Raw genomic sequence first — 11,388 nt, forward strand, 5'->3', positions numbered from 1 at the left:
CTACTTCCCGTTGTATTCCGTGGTGTTGGCCAATGTGGCAGCGTCTAGCGGCTGGCCTCTGAGTCCGCCTGGACTGTCTCTTCCCCATCAGCACAGCATCCTTTGGGGTCTCTCGGTGCTCCTCGTGCTGTGGCTCGTGTAGGCGTGTACCTCGCACTGCGGCTCGTGCAGGCGCACTCTCCTAGCGTTACGGCCTCGGGTGCGCGCTCTCCTCACGCTGCTGTCAGGCACATGCCTCGCGCTACTATGTGCTGCTGTGCTGGGTCACCACACAAAATTGTGAACAGGTACCGGCCCAAATGGACGGACCGGAATCCTGCCGACTATGCCAGTGTGGTAAAAGGCGATATATTGCGCACGACCCCATACAGACTCACACTGAGGCACCCAATCTGAATCCATTAAGTAGTTCTCTCATTAATGTTCTAATTGGATGTAAGATATGCCCAGAGGCTGGTGCGTCAGTGAGGAGGGTCAGGGTTTCACCCCCCTGCCCCTCAATCCGTTGCATCTCTCTTGGATTCTCACAAATAAATTATATATATATATACATATATATATATATATATATATATATATATATATATATATATATATATATTTATATCACAGCATGCTTTCAGACTCAAAATCTATGCTTATTAAAGCGGCCAGAAGTGACTAGCAGAGCATGCTTGTTTTATTTTGCATTCATATACGACAACTCAGAAACCTAACCACAAATGGTACATCCAGAAACGGTGCCTCTAAAACCATTCAGAAGTATTTCATACAACCTGATCTTATCAGGGATAAGCAACACAGTAGCATTCCTAAAGATTCTGGGGAGATTGTAGTGAAACGTTGGTGGTAAAATTGTAACAAAAGTTCATATCAGTCATAAGTAACACAACAGCATTCCTAAAATCTCAGGACTTAAAATGCCATAATATATTTGTGTTTTTATTTTTTTTTCATATAATACATATGGGTACTATCAACAAGCTGCTTCAACATTGTACAGACAATTACCAGAAAATGCCAGCTGCTACAAATATGCAATGAAGTGAAACAACAGCAAAAGAACATCAATAAAGCAAGTTTCAAAAAACAAATGCGTTTCATGCAGTCCTTAACTTAGTCCATTTCTCTTCATTCTTGAGCATAATTTTAGTCCCCATTACAGAGAAATACAGCATTCAGTGTTTAATATAGTAAACAATAACATTCTCAAAACAAACTTTAAGAGCCAAACGTAGAAAGCTTTAAGTTAACTTCATATTAGTGTTTGCTTAATTTGAATAAAATATGATTTTCTTTCATAGCTATTGATAATGGTATAGCCCAGGGGTGGGCAAATTCATTCCTGGAGGGCCGCAGTGGCTGCGGGTTTTTGTTCTAACCCAGTTGCTTAATTAGAAAACAATCCTTGCCAATAATTACATTTCATGGCTTGTTAGTGCTTTAACTCTGCTATGTCAAGTCATTCTCATATCCTAGATTTTTTTCCATTCTAAGGATATCATCCAAATACTTTGAAGTGTAAAACGGATGGGTAATTCTCAATCCTTCACTTTTTTCTCTTCTTTCCTTCCAAGTATTTAATTAAACCAAATAGTGCACGATAAATACACACAGGTGTAAAGGGTAACAAGCAAAATGGATAACTGCTGGTTTCTTTTGTCATTTGCATCTTATTGATAATAAGGAGCAATTAAAAACCAAGAATGCAGCTGTTTAAGACTTAAATAAGCAATAAGGGTTCATAATCTTAACGAGGGAGATAACTAAAATGAAGCAGAAGTGTTTCTAGAGCAATAAGTGCTTCTTATTAAGCAATTGGGTTGGAACAAAAACCTGCAGCCACTGCGGCCCTCCAGGAATGAATTTGCCCACCCCTGGTATAGCCTTTTACCCCCTGTAAGTTAACATGAGATAGAACCTTCTTACTTATACCAGCACTACAGTGTGTTAATTAAGTCAGTGTGTGTTTAGCATTCGTCTCATTGCTAGCATTGACTGATAGACCGATTTGCAGTTTGCAAGTGGGATAAGCATACAGTTTTCAGACCATTTGCAAATGGTTCAACTGTATTGGAAAACTTAAAGAGACAAACAAGATATATAAGCTTTAAACAGAACTTTCTTGAACAAGAACTTTTCTTTACAATACCAACTTTTTCTCTGTTTTTGTGTGAACTGTTTTACTTTGAATTTTTACTAAAGCTTTTAAAAACAAAGATATTTTGTCTGTGGAATCATTTCAATGCATCAGCTATTGCCAAAAATCCCACAAAGAAAACTAAAGCTGTAGAACTCTGGTAAGTTTGAGTATACGCAGCTACACAAACCTTAAAAGAGGAAGAAGTTGTGGACATACCCATATTCACACAGAGCCAATTTATAATTGCCACTTTCAGGACCATAAAGTATGGACTGTGAGGAAGGAGAGAGATGAACCTTTGAACTTTAAGCAATTGAAGATTTGGAGGCGATATGGTTAAACTGTTTAAAATTATGAATTGAATTAGTCAAGTTGATCCCAGATGATTAATATAAATTCTTCAACAAGAACACAAAAACACAAACACAAATGGAAACTAGTCAAGGATAGATTTTGATCAAAGTAAGAAAGTTTTTCTTCAGTCAAGAAACCATAAAAACATGGAATAAGTTACCAAGTAGAGTAATAAACAGTAGGACTTTGAAGATCGTCAAAGTTCAGTCTGACATTATTTTGGAGAAATTAAGTAAATAGGATTGTCAAGCTTTGGGGGCTAAATGTCATGTCCTTAACAAGATTCTCCTAATGTTTTAAGCTCTTCTGAGATGTGATAGTACCATGAAGGATACTCACACAGACACAAGAAGAATGTGCAAACTCTACAGGGGCAACAAGTGGTTGTGGATTTCAATTCCAGGAACCTGTATTCATGAAGCATAAATCTCTACATTAACAAAAAGTTTCATTAAGCTAGTTTACAAATGAGAAATGTTTATTATCGATATTGCAAAAGTTTAAATAAATGATTTATATACAGATATGCTCAGTAAACCACTTAAATCATTATCAAAATTCCTATATTTATAGGGACAAGAGCATGTATATGTGAAAGTGCCCTGAGATACACTGATCTTCTTTCTACTGCAGGCTCCTGACTAGTGCTTCTTGCTACCAGCAAAACATAACAGCATAACAGGTTCAAAGGAAGGAATTGAATATGATACTGGGTGATATTTTAATGTTATTTTGTTCTTTACCAGTGCTGACCTAAACAAGATTAAAGGTGTGCACATTTCTGGGGAAACTCTAAGAAAAAAACATCAGCCTGGTGCTTATAGTGCTCAATAGTGGAAGAAAGACAGAAACTTGCATTTTTATGTTCTCTGTATATTCATTAAAAATAAGTGGTTTAGTAATAAAAATAAAGTTTCTGGTATTTGATTTCATGCTTCATTTCACTATTCAGAAACTGATAAAAAGAATGCAACCAGTAACTATATTCATGTCTGGGTAACAAGCAAGTCTTTAAAAAAGTTAAAATGAAAAAATACAAAGTGAAATCAAAAAAAAAAAACAGACAAAACACAACAATACTTCATTAAAAGAAACTGTTCTGTACGTTTAAACATGACTCTCGTGCAGAAATTAACCATTTACTAAACATGGTGGATAAGCCAAAATGAAAACTAGTGTTTATTAGATGAGCTTTACTCCATCTAACAGAAGGAATTACATTCTGCTAATGCTGCCACAGTTCTATTACGGGTTAAGCTTAAAAATAATCAGTCTGCATCTGGATGTACATCACAGTCACTGCTATCCTCTGTTTGCTTACTTTGTTTACGTCAGGAGAAAAACAAACTAGAAAATGTACCCGTACTTAAAAAAAAAACTAGGCTTGCCATATTTCCCATGACAAAAAATAGGAAACAAAAGAAGTCCCCTTGTAGCTTCTCTCCGTGGAAGTGCAGGGAGGGTTGTTTGTAATTCCTTGTATAACGTGCACACTGCACCATTTAAGAACCACTTATCTACGGCAATGCCATTGTGGGTTCATCTGATGTCTGTCAAGAATTACACCATAGGTAAAACTTAAAAAAGGACATGACTTGGAAAAAAAAAAAGTAAACCTGGTAGGGAAGTAGTATGAAAAACTCGGACAAACGGACAGTTTTGTAAAACTGGTAGGTTCTTCAAAGAGCACATTTCTGGGGAAACTCTAAGAAAAAACATCCAGACAGCCTGGTGCTTCCAGTGCCCAACAGTGGAAGAAGTCACTTTACACAAAATGTTATGATACACCGATATACTTTTAGAACTTGTACACCAGGCATATTTACTATTATGCAAAAAATTCAGAACCCTTGTCATGTAAACATGTCTCAAGTGATTAGGAGAGATTTGCCACTGGATGGTCATAAACACTGTTTATAACTAGGTGGCTTGCTAAAACAGATCATTACACTAAATCCAAAAATATTATGTTGTTGGTAAAATAATTAACACTATATCTGAATATCATTTGTATACACATTCAATATCTCGATGTTAAACTAATCATTTAAATTTTTTTTAGTTGTTAATCACTGTTTCATAACTGTTTAATTTTTTTTTCTTTGGTGATACTATTCACAGTCAAGGCTTGTTAGTTATTCTGTCTGCTACATGGGATTCTCTGAGCTCAGAATGCCAGAATATTATTTGCAGTTATGAACTCTCCACAAAATAACAAGAAGCTTTTTTCATTATGACTGCAGCTCATGGATTAGGAATTAGTTTGGACAAGACACATGGCTCAAATATTTATCTCCTATTTGAAAGCTGCCAAAAACTTTTCTATCCTGCAAAAGAAGAGGTGTACCTTCCATGCTAAAATAATCTCTATTAAACAGTGCTCTAAGACTTAACCATAAATATGTATACATTGTGCCAACTGTTGTCAACCCTTCATATCTGTGTCCAAAAGAACATTTCAGTACCACAGTATATATTGTGGTGTTTATTTGCTACATTAATGCTTCCTTAAGCCATTGGCAGTGCCCTTATCTTCCAGTGTCAGCCAATATGTTGATTCACGGTTTTGTATATCAGCTTACTTTTTTTCATTTAAACAATGTATTATAACATTCAATTGAAATTACTGTTGTTTACTTTGCATAGTTTGACGTGTCTAATAACATGTTCTATCATATGAATAAATCTCATCATTCCTTCTGCAAAAAACGTTCCTCCAACCTTGAGATTGCATTGCATTGCCTTTTCATATTACTTTATCTGCTGTAATTTCTTCTCCTAAATAAATCAAACAGTCCCACTAATATAGATAATAACGTTACCATTATTACATGCAAGAAGAATTCTTTTTTTTTTTCCTCTTCATGACAAAATGGTTAAAACTGATTGGTTTCAAGTGCTTTTTGTTATTGTGGTTAAATATGCAAATCACTAGGATATATGGTCTGTTTACATTGATAGTCATTTTGTTTTTCACAAAACTAAATCTCGAAATATACGTCATAATAGTACAGATTCACTTGGGTTACAATGGATGTGCCAATTTCCAGATTATAAGCATGTAAACTGTTACATCTTTTTAGACAAAAGTTTATGCAAATTTCTGGAACCTGCAGTAAATCCTATATAATCTCCTAATATATACTAACTCATACTCAGACAGTGACAAAAAGCCAACTAAAATCCTTTTTCTGTTCTTCTTATCTAACACAAAAATCAGGTCAATTTCTGTATTATTCGGTCACCCATTTTGTCAACCATATTTATTTTTCACCTGCACTTCGTCTTCAGCTCACCTCTCTGTTCTACTTATTGGCCTTATCTCTTCCAAAAATACTGTCATACAACTGGGGTCAATTGTGGCTTTTAACCTTTATATCATTTATGTTTAGGATTACCCAATACGAACTTTCTGCCTTCAGGCAGTGTAGTGCTACAGCACCTACATTTTTGCTTGGACATTGATTCCTAGCAGCTCCCAAGACATACTTCCCTTTTACTAGACTGTGGCTGATTGAATAGCCTTCGCTTTGATAAATAGGCCAGCTTCTTATAAATTACACATCACTTTTCAGTTTTTCTTCAACAAATTAAATGCCTTAAAAAACACTGCTTCTGATATGCCTTTTAAATGCTGTTAAATGATTACTAGTCCATTACAACAACAATACATTTCTTGTATAGCCCGAAATCATACAAGGAATGCTTCAATGGGCTTTAACAGGCCCTGTTTTTTGACAGCTCCCCATCCTTGACCCCCTGTGAAGACTAGAAAAAACTCCCAAAAAAAACCCTGTAGGGAAAAAATGGAAGAAATCTTGGGAAAGGTAATTCAGAGAGTCTTCTTCCAGGTAGGTTTGGCATGCAACGGGTATCAAAAATGGGGTAAATACAATACACTAAATAGAACACAAGTAATCTTCTTCACAGAGCTAGTTTTTACCTGCATTGTTATCAATCTTTAATTTAATATTGTTTTTTGTATCAGTATGCTGCTGCTGGAGTATGTGAATTTCCCCCTTGGGATTAATAAAGTATCTATCTATCTATCTATCTATCTATCTATCTATCTATCTATCTATCTATCTATCTATCTATCTATCTATCTATCTATCTATCTATCTATCTATCTATCTATCTATCTATCTATCTATCTATCTATCTATCTATCTATCTATCTATCTATCTATCTATCTATCTATCTATCTATCTATCTATCTATCATTGCCAGCTCAAAAATGCAATAGAACAGCACAATCTGCTTTGTTCTTGCACAGTGCTCTTCACAGATGCAGAGCACTGCGACAACTTTCAAGGCAAAATGTAAGACTAGATTATACAGGGTGAGCCAAAATGAAGTGCCACATTTCTCAAAGTCATTGCGCGAGGTAAAGGCAGTCCAGTGGGTTGAGGTGGGGGTCCTTTGATAGGCGATCCCTTGTAGTTTTCAGTCAGCAACATGCCTTAGTACTGTGCGCACTGTGCTTTCGCTGTTGAAGCATTCTTCAAAGACAATGAATCTATCAGCACTACACGACATGCCTTCTGAATGCACTTCAGCATTCCTCCTAATAGTGATATCCCAAATCGGAAAACAATTCTTCAGTGGGTGGTTAAATTTAAACAGATGGGTACAGGGTACAACATTGAACAGAAACTCTCCAGCCCATCCTCGGACTGTACGAATGCCTGAAAATATCCAAGCTGTAAGAGCAGTTTCCTAGACGTTCAGTGGGTTAACATGCTTCTGCCTTAGGCATATCCAACACATCTTTGAGGAGGATTTTGCATGAGGACCTTAATTTCCATCCATACAAAATTATGGTAGTGCAGGAACTCACTGAGAGAGACGAAGAGCCGAAGAGGGTTCTGAGTGAACATTCTGCAAATTGTTCATCAAGATGCCATCATCGTGTGCAGCAACAAGGCACATTTCCATTTGAATGGTTGCGTAAATAAGCAAAACTTTCACTATTGGACTGAAACCAACCCTCATGAACTTCATCAGAGACCCCTGCACAGTGAGCGTGTTATAGTTTGGTGCACTGTTGCAAAATTTGGAATTGTAGACCCTTACTTTTTTGAGGGGGGTAGGGAGTAATGGTCACTGTCACTTCAGAACGTTACATTGAAATGCTAGAGAACTTGTTGCGGCCCCAACTGGAAGAAATGGATGTGGTGGATGCCTGGTTTCAACAGGATGGAACAACAGCTCATACTGCCGGGAGATCCATGCAAGTTTTGAGGGAGATGTTTCTGGGGAAGCTGATCTCTCTGCGTGGTGATGGTGGGTGGCCTTCATGTTCACCTGATGCGATTTCTTCATGTAGGGCTATCTCAAGTCGAAGGTATACACACACTGACCTCAAAACCTTGAAGCCCTCAAGGATGCTATTCACCATGGAGTCGCCACTATTTCCCTTGAAATGGCCAAACAAGTCATGCGAGCGTTCAGAAATCGTCTCAAAGAGTGTATTGCTAATGATGGCCACCACCTTGAAGACATCATTTTTAAAACGCAGTGAAAAAAATCTATTTTGTATGCCCTTTCTTGTGTTGTAATGAAATTTATTTTATCTTGTAGTGTTTTTGTAGAATAAATGTTCGAAATGTGGTACTTCGTGCAACAAAAAGTTCTAGACTGATACCTGTAGTCTGAAACAATAAAATGAAACAAAGATCTGTCCATTACATCACAGAGATAATGGAAGAAGCCATGAAAACAAATAAGGTTACCAAGGGGACTAAAGTATGAAGTGGTGAGAAGCGAAGTGGGCCTATCCCTTATCCTTGATGAAAACCTGAGCAGTTTCCAAGAAAATCCAAACAGACTACTGTATGAAACACAAAATGACTGGTCAAAAAGTTAGGACAATTCTAAATCTTTAATTCAATGTTTCTGGGGAGAAGATAAAAAAGTAGGGAACAGTTAACAGCTAAAAGCTATGGAAGGTTTAAGGAGGATAAAGACAGAGTAGAGACAACAGATTGAGTCGAACTAAGAGCACTGGTAACTGAAAGCACCCCAGTTTCAATAGAATGCTCTTTGTGGAGCACAGATTCATGAGCATCTGGCAGGTTATTGTCCAAGAGAAAGCAGAATAGGTTTTTGTGAGTGGGACATTCAAGACAAGGGTGGCAGAAGGGAATAAAGACAGTAAATCTTTATTGTGGAGGAGATGAGAGAAGGCTTTCTGAAAATGGAGATACTGTAAGCCTTCTTAAAGTAACTATGAAGTTATATGAGCTTATAGAGCAGTAATGACATTCAGTCCTTGCCCGTGCCTCATTTTGTCAAGAGCTGGAGGCATAACCTTTGCCCTGAAGCACTCAGGTCTCACTGATTTGACTGGCACACGTGAAAAGAGAACATGCTGTGTATTACGTTGTCCAGGGTCCCTCAGCTTCTTGTTTTCATTGCATTTTGTGATGTCCATATTTATTGAAGTTAGTCTTTTGAAGTTTCATACAATGATTGTTTCTTGCTAGCATAAAATCTGCTGAGGGTTTTTGATCTGTTGTTCTTTACTATAGTGAGAGGAATATTTAACTTTTATGTAGCCTTGTGCACCTCACCTTCTTCAGCAAGGTCACAGTCGTTATTCAGTACCCACATTAAACTGTTTCTAGTGTTCAGGCACTAGAATTCTCCTATTTCAAGCTCTGGAGTGCTTAAGCCTTTTGTTGAGGGGCTCACCCTAGGTAGAGAGCGGACATAGAAAGCCTGCAGCAGGGTAGAGACTGAGGCATCCAGATTGAGAGTGGGCAGAAAGCAGTGAATCTAGTGCTTGCACACCATTTTAAACCTCAGCGTGATAAACAAGTGCATAGGTTTGTCCATCAAATCTTGCAAAGGTGAATTTATGATTACTCATCTTACTTAGTAAGATTTCAACTCATTTTGATCAACACATGCTGTTATCAGTTGGAGAAATCTATTTATATTTTCAGATAGGTCCACATCAAAACTCTTCACATAAAAAGTAATCTTACCCATTTTTTTAAAGAATTCACTTTGACTCAGTGGTGAGGTGTGAATTGGTGTTAAGTGCGCAGTACGCATTAAAGTTCACATAAGTTTGCCTGGAATGAAAATTCGATTTACTTCACCAAAGAAGAAAGGGCAATGCCAAATTTGGCTGACACCAACAAAAGGGAAAACAATCAAAAATGAATATATTACTGAAATATGTGCTTTAAATGACCTTATATACATTTATGTTCTACTTCTGTTGTGCACACATATATAAAAGTACTTAACTTTAAGTAAATATTTTATTTGATGTTAAGCACTTCATGACATAAACAACCGCAGCAGAGAAGCAAGAAACTAGAGAAGAGATAAGCGGCAAGGCTGACTTGGTGGTATTTAAAGTTAGAAAGTTCTAAAATGAAGCATGAGGAGGGAAGGAAGAAATAGGATGTAAACTGGCAACTCCTGTCATTCAGCCAGTCAGTCCAGCAAACATTTTCTGAGGCTTGATACAGTCAGCTGGACAGCCTGTGGAATTCAGTGTTGTCAAGAAGGTTGCCTTCACTAAAGTGAACCAGAGATTCTTATCTGCTAAATACTGTAACTTCTACAGCTGTCTGCTCTTGGGAAGTTAAGTCAAAATTAAAAGTGAAGATACATATAATTTTCTTCAGCATTTTCTTTTTCAAGTATTCTTTTGTCACCAAAGGGGAACAGGAGGTCAATAGTGTGTGTGGCATTCAGTAACACTTTACAAGTAAAAGAACCATTTCTTTGGGAGCAGATGTCCCTGATAATGCAATGGAACAGACTGACACGACCTGATAATTACACTAGAGCAAGTGCATACAAGACAGATGTAGATTAAAGTGAGCGCAGGCATAGCCAGTCTAAAATGCAAAAGAGAACAAAATGAACATTAAGACAGACAGGGACTCATGGATTAACTTGGAAATGAATTCAAGAGAGAAAAGGAGCCACAAATCTTAAAGAATTCTGGCATAAAAAAAGGTTTGGAGTACTGAGAAGGCAAAAGATCTCAAGTGTTCAGCAGGTAAGCAGTGATGACAAGTAGTCTGGAGTATTGCAATTTGTAAGTTCACAGTAAAATTTAAAACTCAAAATAATTTTCAACAGAAAGCCAGAATTGTAAAACCAATTGATAGATGATGTGTTCCATGTATTTGCTCCACCATTTTGATAACAATGTAGTGAATACTTCAAGCTGTGAGGTTATTAAAATGAGCTGTGTTCATTACATCAGTTATTTCAGCAACAGTGAAGGGGAAGAACTAGGGACAGACTCTGGCAACATCACTTAGGGCCTGAAACAATTTGTAACTAAAGCTGAGATACACAGGGTGAGTCAAAATTATGTTAACACTAATGGATTATTTTTATCTCGGCCACACCTTTCCAGGTCGATGGATAGGTCATGGTGGACCATTGCCATGGCCTCCACACTCCCCTGATTTGATACCCTGTGATTTCTGGTTATGGGGTATAGTGAAGAAGCGTGTGTATAGCAGGAAAGTTCATGATATCAATGACCTGAAGGACAAAATACGGACTGTGGTATCATCTGTTCCCCGCGAAATGTGTGTCCGGGCTTTAAATGGTATTGTTGCTCGTTGGTTTTTCTATGTTGAGACATTCCTGCAAATCATCTTGCACATATGAAGTATGATTTATGAATAAATTGTTTCCGCCATTCAAATGTTAACATAGTTTGGACTCACCCTGTATAATTCAATTTGTCCACATTGACTACAAGACTGGTGTCCAAGAAAAATTAGCTACGTTTTTAGGAGATGAAATTCAAACAGAAGAAATCATATTTACTGACGGGACCTGCCCAACATTAACAAAATAGAAATAAAAATTGGTGTGATTATCTACTTGTCTGCTCTTGCGGGAT

Source organism: Erpetoichthys calabaricus, chromosome 3 (genome assembly GCF_900747795.2).
Source record: "Erpetoichthys calabaricus chromosome 3, fErpCal1.3, whole genome shotgun sequence".
Taxonomy (NCBI): Eukaryota; Metazoa; Chordata; class Cladistia; order Polypteriformes; family Polypteridae; genus Erpetoichthys; species Erpetoichthys calabaricus.